This window comes from Rutidosis leptorrhynchoides, chromosome 1, assembly GCF_046630445.1.
Source record: "Rutidosis leptorrhynchoides isolate AG116_Rl617_1_P2 chromosome 1, CSIRO_AGI_Rlap_v1, whole genome shotgun sequence".
Taxonomy (NCBI): Eukaryota; Viridiplantae; Streptophyta; class Magnoliopsida; order Asterales; family Asteraceae; genus Rutidosis; species Rutidosis leptorrhynchoides.
Window position 1 is genome coordinate 114,565,342 of NC_092333.1, and position 12,121 is coordinate 114,577,462.

Below are 12,121 nucleotides of genomic sequence, written 5' to 3' on the forward strand. Positions count from 1 at the left end.
GTACACGACAACATAATTGTTTTGGTTAAGGTATTATACACACTTTCTATTTCTAGTAAGTTTTCACTTTTATATAAAGTTTCTATTTTTAGAAAGTTTCTATTTTTGGAAAGTTTCTATTTTTGGAATGTTTTATTTTTGGAACTTTTCTATTTTTAGAAAGTCAACTTAAGTCAACCGAACGTCAACTCAAAATTCAACCCCTAGTCACCCTAAGGCAACCTCAATATTTAAATATAATTAAATTCTAATTTCATATATTATAATTTTTTTCTCAGAATATAAGTATTTATTTTTGATAATATAAGTTTAATTAAAAATAATTAAATTAAACAAGTTATCATAAGCTTAAATGATATAAGGATATATCATAAGTGTTGACATAATTAAATGATTAATTGTTATATCATAAGTATTTAAATTATCTCATAAGTATTTAATTAATTAAATAATAATTTAATTAAATCATAAATGTTTAATAATTAAATCATTATCATAAGTATTTTATTAATTATTATTTGTCATAAGTAATTATATAATTAAATTATATCTTAAGTAAATAATTAATTAAATGTTATCATAAGTAATTAAATAATTAATTACTGTCATAAGTATGTTATTTAATTATTATTAACATAAGTATTATTAATAACAATTATGTAATATAGTTTAATCATAGTGATAATTAAATCATGTTATAAGTACTAAATAATGATTTAATAAATACTTGTTATACGTAATTTAATAATAATAATAGTAATTATTCTTATAACTTAAGTATTTTAATAATAATGTAAATTATTATTTTTTCATAAGTTTAATTTTTAAAACCTAAGTTTTCATTAAAATGATGCTCGGGTTATAACTTGACGCTCGGGTGTCGGTTTTTAACGAGCCTTATACATATCTTCATTTAAAACATATTCCCAACACTTTAAGAAGGTCAAGAACAGCCCATTCCAGGCACAAACTTCGAGGTGTCCTGGTCTAAATAATTAATCAATTCGATTCGTTTCAAAACTTGTTTTATTCATAATTTTAGATCTGTAACTCGGATTTTAACGCCCCGAACATTTAAATTTATCACTTTAATGATCTCGATATGATGAACAAGTTTAAAATGTCCAGAAATGGCCCAGAAACCGAGACCAAACCTGCCATGAATCTTTATGTATACCGATTAATCAGTAAATCTTGTTTTACGAGTAGTTTTTGATCCGTTAATCCGATTAAGACAAATCCTGTATGAAAAATTAACTACTCAATGAGAGGAACTCATTGGGTAACTTTTTTATAATCAGAAAACCATGCTAAGGTTCCCAAAATTATCAGTTTAATGGCTGTACATTTCAAATTAAACCGAAAACATGTGTTTATTCGCGTTTTTAATTAATCAAACATTACCACAAACAAAATCAAGCACTATATCATCATAATATTCATAAAAATAGTAAAGTAAAGATGAAATTAAAAAGGCTAGGGTTCATGTTTATACCCAACGAGAAATCAAGAAGATGAAGCTTATAGATCAAAAGATGAGACACCCGGATATGCCAATAGTCTTGAAAGGAGATGAAGGATTTGTATGTTGATGATGAAAACTGAAAATGATGATGATGATGGGGAAAGTGGCAACCTCACAAAGGGAGAAGGAACAGATAAAATGGAAAATTAGGTTTTTAGGTTTTTAGGTTTTTAGAGAGAAATGTAAAGTGTAATTGAAAAATGAAATGGAAAAATGAAAATGGGGAGGGGGTATATGGTGGGTCGGCCGAACATGGATGGGGTAGGGTCCACATGGCCCACTTTGACCCAATGGTAAATAGCTTGTGGTCCGAAAACCCGAACGGAGCCCGATTAGCGAAAACGCCGTTACGCGATTAAATCTTCGGAAGACACACGCATCCGCGAAAAATAAAATATAAAAATATTCTATAATTTATTATGACATAGAAATATCATAAATAAAATAATTTGGATTTGAAAACCGCGAAATCTAATCGTTGGTTTGAAAACCGAAATGATTCATCGAATTAATACCGATACACGTAGAAACGTATTATTATATATTTACACCCTTGCACATAATAAATAATACTGAAATATTATTTAAGTTAATATAATTTATTATCATATAAAAGTGACGTGGCAAGAATACCACGACTAACGGTGCAAAGAATTTAATGAAGAGATAACGGAAAAAGCAGGGTCGTCACAATACCTACCCGTTAAGGAAATTTCGTCCCGAAATTTAAGCAGTGGTAGATGTTGACGCATCATTAGAAAATAAATGCGGATATTTCTGCTTCATCTGATCTTCACGCTCCCAAGTGAACTCGGGCCCACGTCTAGTATTCCAACGAACACGTACAATAGGAATTTTGCTTTATTTAAGTTTCTTGACCTCGAGGTCCATAATTTCAACAGGTTCCTCCACAAAGTGAAGTTGATTGTCGATTCGAATCTCATCCAAAGGAATCACCTCATCACCCTCAGCCAAACATTTCTTTAGGTTTAACACATGAAAAGTTTCGTAAACAGTATTAAGCTCTTGCGACAATTTTAAACGATAAGCCACCGGTTTAATCCTATCAGTAATTTCAAACGGACCAACATATCGAGGGTTTAACTTCCATCGCTTTCCAAAACGTACCACCTTTTCCACGGCGAGACTTTCAACATAACACGATCGCCAACCTAAAACTCTAACGATTTTCGTGGAACATCGGCGTAACTCTTCTTCCTACTCCTGGCAGTCCTAAGTCGTTCTTTAATCTGAACTATCTTTTCGGTAGTTTCATGAATAATTTCCGAACCTGTAAGTTGTGCGTATCCAACCTCGCTCCAACAAATGGGTGATCTACACTTCCTCCCATAAAGTGCCTCAAATGGCGCAGGATTAATGCTCGCATGATAACTATTACTATACGAGAACTCAGCCAACGATAAATGTCTATCCCAGCCGTTTCCAAAATCGATAACACAAGCGCGTAGCATGTCTTCTAAAGTCTGAATAGTCCTCTCACTCTGACCATTAGTTTGCGGATGATAAGCTGTACTCATATCCAGTTTCGTTCCCAGAGCTTCTTGTAAAGATTGCCAAAACCTCGATGTAAATCGACTGTCTCGGTCTGAAATAATTGATAGGGGAACACTGTGTCGAGAAACAATTTCCTTCAAATATAGTCGAGTGAGCTTCTCCATCTTGTCTATTTCTTTTATAGCCATAAAATGTGCCGATTTCGAGAGCCGGTCTACAATGACCCAAATGGTATCATAACCGCCCGCGGCCTTTGGCAACTTCGTAATGAAATCCATAGCTATGCATTCCCACTTCCACTCAGGAATTTTCGGTTATACTAACAGTCCTGACGGATTTTGATGTTCCGCTTTTACCTTCGCATAAGTCAAACACTTAGTCACATAATGTGACAACCCGAAAATTTTCGATCAAATTTAAACTTAATCTTTAAATGAATTAATGTTTCCGACACGATAAGTAAAGTCTATAATGTTGAAACCTCAAAAACTTTTAACTATGTTCATATATATTCAGTTACCCTTTTGACTATCCCCGACGATTCACGAACAATTATTTGCAAATAAATATGTATATATATATATATATATATATATATATATATATATATATATAATAATAATAATAATTTAAAATTTTAAAATAGAATTTAAACATTTGAACTAAATATGTAAAATGAACTACAAAAATAAGTAAGTGTAATTTAAAATGAATTTATATGATTTTCTATGTAGAATGACTATTATATATACATAGTAATATATATATAAAAGACATCTAATAATAACTAATATATTGTAGTATTTATAAAATTTATGAACAATAAATATTCAATATATAATATTATATAATACATTAGGAAGTAATTAATAAACTGTAAAATTAACATATTAAATTTAAATTATAAGAAAAATATAGTTAATACATTATTGTTAGCATCATTGTTATTAGTAAAATTGTAAGTTTAATTATTATTAGGATTATTGAAGATATTATTATTAATATATCAGTATTTTTATTATAATTAATAGTATTATTATTATTAGATATAATTATTACTACCATTATCATTAAGGATCAATATTATTAAAATTTATTATTTTTATTATTATTAAGATACAAATTATTATCATTATCATGAATATTATTATTATTATATCTATTACTAATATAATTAGTATTATTTTAATATTATTATTATCATTAATATTATTATCTCTATTATGATTATTATTAGTATTCTTATCAATAAAATTATTTAGTATTATTATTAATATTACCATTAATTAGTATTATTATTATTATATATTTACTAACTATTATTATTATAAACTCAGATATATACCTGATCGATTAGTTACCCATCATTATCAATTTTATCTTATTTTTCCTCAGCCATGGCTGATTATGATTTTGTTGTCGACCACAAACGCTAGATAACAACCTTGTACACTATTTCAATTATTCGTTTAACTTTATCATTATCATTTACATATCTGCGGTTAATCGCTGTAAAGAGGAATCAAAGAGAAATTACAGAAACATACTCTTATTTTTTTTCTTCTTCTCTTCGTTCATGTCTTTTTAGTCAAAAATCGAATTCAAAGCTTTTGTAAAAATCTAAAAATGCAGTTATGTTGGAAATATTATAAGGAAACTATCTGCAAATTCTCAAATTCTAATTCGCTAAATCAAGGGTTAATTTTCGAGTCAAAGATTATGAACAAAAAGTCAACTGTATGTTTTTCATTCAAATTCGAATATGTTTTGATGATTCAAGTTCAAATTATGATCCCAATAGTTTCTATATAAGATTAGAAAACTACTTCGTGATATATTTTTTTTCTATAAAGCAATAAAAATCAAAAATCACAAAAAAAAAATTTGTGCTTTTACTCGTCGAGTAGCAACAACTGCCTTTTTTTTTTTTTTTTTTTTTTTGTTAATCAAATTAACCACTTATAATTATTTTGGTATTAAATACAAAATCCTAAAATCAATTTAGTAAACGTTATTAAGATTAAAGGGAGTCTGGTCGATGTTTAAATGAAGAAGAAGGGTAACAGCAGATGAGGGTTAAATGAAATAAGATAGTAGTTTATTTCAGAAAATGGGCAACAGCCCAACGGTCTAGAGCGTTTGTGTGTGAGCGGGAGGTCTTGGGTTCAAGTCCCGGTGGTGGCTTTCTTTTTATTGAATTTCTCTTCAAAGGTTATTACTCTTATTGTTATTATTATTATTATTACTATTATTAGTATTATTATTATTAAGGTCATCAATAATATACTTATCAATATTGTTGTTACTAATAATATTATTATTATTATTATTACAAATACAAGTATTAGGATAAAAATTATCATTTTTATGATAATAACTAATATTATTAGTTTTATTATGCAAATAATAAAATTATCATTTTTCAATAATATTAGAACTAGTATCATTCCTACTAAGTATTATTAACATACTTAAAATGGTAATATCATTATTATCATTATTATTATTGTTATAAGTAATATCTTAACATTATCAAGATTATTGTTATCAGTGCTATTATTATTAAGATTTATTATCATTACTAACAATTTAATTAAAATTATCACTAATACAAAAGTATTATGATTACTAGTAATATCAATATCATTACTATTAAAAGCATTATGAGTATAAAAATAAAGGTTTTTAAATATTATTATTAAAATGATATGTATATATTAAACATATTAACAAACTGTATATAAATATTTATATATAACAATTTAGGTATTTTTTTAATATAATACTAAACAGATATAGATATATATATTAATATAACTATATAAATATTCATCATTTAAAATGGAAACACAAAGTAAAAGTATATATTATTAATATAAAAATGGTGTAACTAATAAAATTAGATATATTTTTGTTCGATTACAACTATGTATATTAATAAATATACAAATGATATAGGTTCGTGAATCCAAGGCCAACCTTGCACTTGTTCAATGACGTCATATGTATTTTTACTACGAAATACAGTATTGTGAGTTTCATTTGCTCCCTTTTTAAATACTTTTGCAATATATATATATTTTTGAGACTGAGAATACATGCGCTGCTTTTATAAATGCTTTACGAAATAGACACAAGTGATCGAAACTACATTCTATGGTTGAATTATCAAACCGAATATGCCCCTTTTTAGCTTGGTAGCCTAAGAATTGGTGTTTATTATAATTGCCACCAATTGACGCGAATCCTAAAGATAGATCTATTGGGCCCAACAAACCCCATCCGGGTTACGGATGCTTTAGTACTTCGATTTATCATGTCCGATGAGAGTCCCGGAATGATGGGGATATTCTATATGCATCTTGTTAAGGTCTGTTACCAGGTGTTCAATCCATATGAATGATTTTTGTCTCTATGCATGGGAAGTATATTTATGAGAACTGGAAATGAAATTCTTGTGGTCTATTAAAATGATGAAAATGATCGTTTATGATAAACTAATGAACTCACCAACCTTTTGGTTGACACTTTAAAGCATGTTTATTCTCAGGTATGAAAGAAATCTTCCGCTGTACATTTGCTCATTTTAAAGATATTACTTGGAGTCATTCATGACATATTTCAAAAGACGTTGCATTCGAGTCGTTGAGTTCATCCAGATTATTATTAAGTCAATTATAGTTGGATATATTATGAAATGGTATGCATGCCGTCAACTTTCGATGTAATGAAAGTTTGTCTTTTAAAAATGAATGGAATGTTTGTAAAATGTATCATATAGAGGTCAAATACCTCGCAATGGAATCATATGTTATCGTATTCATCCTTATGGATTAGGACGGGTCGCTTCACATAAGTAGCCACATCAGCCTTCAAGTTTGGCCACCAATAAAATTCCTTAAGTTCATGGTACATTTTTCCCGCTTCGGGATGTATAGAGTACCTCGACTTATGAGATTCATTCAAAACAAGTGTTCGTATATTATTGAACTTCGGAACCCAAATTCGTCTCGCAAAATACTGAGTTCCATTTTCTCGCACTTCGAATTGTTTCTCCAAACCTTTAATCTTCTCATCCTGTACGTTTTCTTCTTTCAAGGCTTCCTGTTTTGCCTCAAAAATTTGCCTAGTGAGATTAGTTTGGATAGTCAAATTGAGAGCTCGAACCCTTAAAGGTTTTTCTCTTACTTTTCAGCTCAAGGCATCAGCTACAATATTCGCATTTCCCGGATGATAACGAATTTCGACATCATAGTTGTTCAACAACTCCACGCAAATGATGTTCCCATCCAAATCATGATCGGTAAAAACCATCAGTTTCATTTGATCATATATATGTTGAGGACTCTTATGATCGGTAAAAACGGTACACTTCACCCTGTAGAGATAGTGTCTCCACATCTTAAGTGCAAAAATAACAGCTCCCAATTCCAAATCATGATTCGTGTAATTTTGTTCGTGAATCTTCAATTTTCTAGACACATAAGCAATCACCTTCATACGTTGCATTAACACATAACCGAGACCTTTATTTGAAGCGTAACAATAAATCACAAAATCATCATTCCCTTCGGGTAGTGACAATATAGGTGCGATAGTTAACTTTTTCTTCAACAATTGAAACGCAATCTCTTACTCATCCTTCCAGTCGAACTTCTTCCCTTTATGCGTTAATGTAGTCAGGGTTTTGCTACTCTGGAAAAGTCTTGGAGCCAATCCTAAAAATTGATGTATATGCATTGGAGTTTTCGGGGTTTCTCATTTTTCAATAGCTTCAATCTTTGCCGGATAAACCCGAATACCTTATTTTCTAACAATATGACCGAGGAATGGCACCTTCTTCAACCAAAATTCACATTTAGAAAATTTAGCGTACAGTTCTTCCTTTCTCAACAACTGAAGCACTATTCTCAAATGTTCTTCATGCTCTTAGTCATTCTTAGAGTAAATAAGAATGTCATCAATGAATACAATGAAAAACTTGTCCAGATATAGCCCACACACCCGGTTCATGAGGTCCATGAACACAGCCGATGTGTTAGTAAATCCGAACGGCATCACCAGAAATACATAATGACCATAACGCGTTCTAAAAGTAGTCTTCGGAATATCATCCTACTTAACCCGCTATTGATGATAACCGGAGTGTAAATCGATCTTTGAATAAACATAGGAACCTTGTAGTTGATCAAATAAATCGTCAATTCTTGGTAGTGGATAACGGTTCTTGATGGTAAGCTTGTTCAACTCTCGGTAATCAATACACAACCTGAACGTACCATCCTTCTTCTTGACAAACAGAACAGGAGCGCTGAAACAACCCAACCCGTATTCAACCGGATTAATTTTTTTTTTTTGTAACGAACATTAACGTGCCATTGGAATGATATAAACCATTCCATACAACTCATTAAAATGTACAACAAGTTTAGTGTTTACAAAAGGCACTAGGGCCATTAATCAAATGTAATACAAATTCGACCCATTTGAAATGATAGTTTTAATCCAAACTACACCCGAGCATGGTTTGGGGCTAAACTACCCAAAAGCATTAGGTCATCTTCTAAAAGCTTTAACTAGCACACAACATGGGAATCTAATGTCCAATAACCCCTTTTCCTTTCTCCATGTTCTCACCTAAAAATGTAAACAACGAGAGGGTAAGCTAAAGCTTAGTGAGTGCAATAGTTATACATATACATATATAACCTACTTACTTGCAACCACTTACTTGCAACCACTTACACAATATCGTATAAAAACTTGTAACTCAAATAGCATGTCATCATACTCGTAATACTAACAAGTTGTACACTATCACAAAATTGCATTAGCATATACTCATCACAATCTATATATAATATGCTAACAATCAACAAACCCCCATATGGTTAACCATAACGCTATGGTGCTACCTGCTCGATGGTTCACACCATACGCATTTGAGTCATACCCTTTTATAGTGCTACCGGCTCGTGATTCACACTTTGTTTTATAGTGCTACTGGCTCGATGGTTCACACTTCTTCGCTACCGGCTCGATGGTTCACGCCTCATTTTATATTGCTACCGGCTCGATGGTTCACACTTTTACACTCGTCACATACATGTTATGGCACTACCGGCTCGATGGTTCATACCATAACATTCACAAATAAATACGCCATATACACATACGTATAATTACTCCACTCACCTTATCGTCTTTGGTGAACTAGGAAATCAAGCTCGCGACCTTCAAAGTAATGCACCTATCACATTATGCATTTAATTAACATACAAACTAGCAGAATTAACCACCAACACTTACACTTGAGCATTTAATGACCTAATGCATTAAATGACTCACATCCACCCAAAACCACCCATTAATGGCCATGACTCGTCATAAATCACTAAAAGCTAGTGATTAGAGTCTACTAACTCCAGCTAACACAAAGTTAGAGTATTTCTTACCCATCTCACCCAACTAGGTCAACAATTACCCATTTGACCCATCTTAACCCATAGACTTTCAACTTTGGTTAAACTTAAACTCATTAACAAATCTTTCATCATTAAACCAGTGTATTAGTGACTAACAACACATTTAACACTTACAAATCCCAATTTTCATGACTAAACCCTAGATTATATCCATTAGGGTTTTCCTTACTTCAATATAACACAATTCACCCATTAATTCCCCAAATGGGTCTTACAAGTCTCCAATGGCCCAAACCCTAGCCATAAATTAACTAAAACTTAAAACATGGAGTTAAGACTTACCAACACTATCCACTCGTAGCTAAGAACAAGGAGAACAACTTTACTTCTTGCTCCAAAGATTAAATCTCAAATCTTTACTCTCAAATCTCACTTTGGATTTAAATGGGTTTTATGTTTTGAGAGTAATTAGAAGAAGAAAAGAGAAAAGAAACTGAATAAATTAGATAAGTGGTTGAGGTTTAATACTCCAATCAGATCCATACGCGAAAAGACAAAAATACCCTTGGACCACCCCTTTTTAAATAGGAAAAACGGGTCAGATCTGCAGCTTTGTCGCGTCGCGACCTCAATTGTCGCGGCGCGGAAATACACTAGATTTTCAAGCTGTCTTAATCCACTCTTGACTTTGATTTGCTTTATTTGTCGCGGCACTCCCAAGAGCCTCGCGGCGCGACAATGGCCTGTAACTGGCCATTTTGACTATTTTAAATCAACAATGATTTATTCGACTTGTACACCTTGTTCAAGCTTCCTATATTCGTTTAAACTTCGTCATTAAGTCACACATGACTTAACGCTATCAAAACTTATGCATATACTTATACAAGCATCCAATCTCAAACTTAATATATGAATATATCTCGTATACATCGAGTTAACACTTTAAATCATTTAATCACATAAACAAGCGAAATATAAACGTTTTATGATTAAATAAGTACCTTAAGACACGTATGACGAAAACGGGATGTTACAACTGTAGTGACCCGAACTTTTCCATATTTATATATATATTAAACGAAATTGTTATTTACATGATTAAGTGTTTCCAACATGTTAAGCAATCAAACTTGTTAAGACTTGATTAATTGAAATAGGTTTCATATAGACAATTGACCACCCATGTTGACCGGTGATTCACGAACGTTAAAACTTGTAAAAAATATACGATGACATATATATGGTAATATAAATAGTTAACATGATTTTATTATAAGTATGTATCTCATTAGGTATTTTAACAATGAGTTATATACATAAAAATGAGACTATTAATTTAAGAAACTCGAAAACGATATATATAACGATTATCGTTATAACAACGTCTTACTAGGTACATATGAATCATATTAAGATATTGATACACTTGGTTAATTATGTTAAATGATAAGTAAATATATTATTAAGTGTATTAACAATGAAATACATATGTAAAAATAAGACTACTAACTTAATGATTTCGAAATGAGACATATATGTAACGATTATCGTTGTAACGACATTTAACTGTATATATATCATACTAAGATATATTATATATCATAATATCATGATAATATAACAATTTAACATCTCATTTGTTATAATAAACAATGGGTTAACAACATTCAACAAGATCGTTAACCTAAAGGTTTCAAAACAACATTTACATGTAACGACTAACGATGACTTAACGACTCAGTTAAAATGTATATACATGTAGTGTTTTAATATGTATTAATACACTTTTGAAAGACTTCAATAAACTAATCAAAATACTTCTACTTAACAAAAATGCTTACAATTACATCCTCGTTCAGTTTCATCAACAATTCTACTCGTATGCACCCGTATTCGTACTCGTACAATACATAGCTTTTAGATGTATGTACTATTGGTATATATACTCCAATGATCAGCTCTTAGCAGCCCATGTGAGTCACCTAACACATGTGGGAACCATCATTTGGCAACTAGCATGAAATATCTTATAAAATTATAAAAATATGAGTAATCATTCATGACTTATTTACATGAAAACAAAATTACATATCCTTTATATCTAATCCATACACCAATGACCAAAAACACCTACAAACACTTTCATTCTTCAATTTTCTTCATCTAATTGATCTCTCTCAAGTTCTATCTTCAAGTTCTAAGTATTCTTATTAAATTCCAAAAGTTCTAGTTTCATAAAATCAAGAATACTTCCAAGATTGCAAGTTTACTTCCAAGTTTTCTAAATCCATTCCAAGTAATCATCCAAGATCAAGAAACCTTTGTTACTTACAGTAGGTTATCTTTCTAATACAAGGTAATAATCATATTCAAACTTTAATTCAATTTCTATAACTATAACAATCTTATTTCGAGTGGAAATATTACTTGAAATTGTTTTCGTGTCATGATTCTGCTTCAAGAACTTTCAAGCCATCCAAGGATCCTTTGAAGCTAGATCTATTTTTCTCATTTCCAGTAGGTTTATCCAAGGAACTTGAGGTAGTAATGATGTTCATAACATCATTCAATTCATACATATAAAACTATCTTATTTGAAGGTTTAAACTTGTAATCACTAGAACATAGTTTAGTTAATTCTAAACTTGTTCGC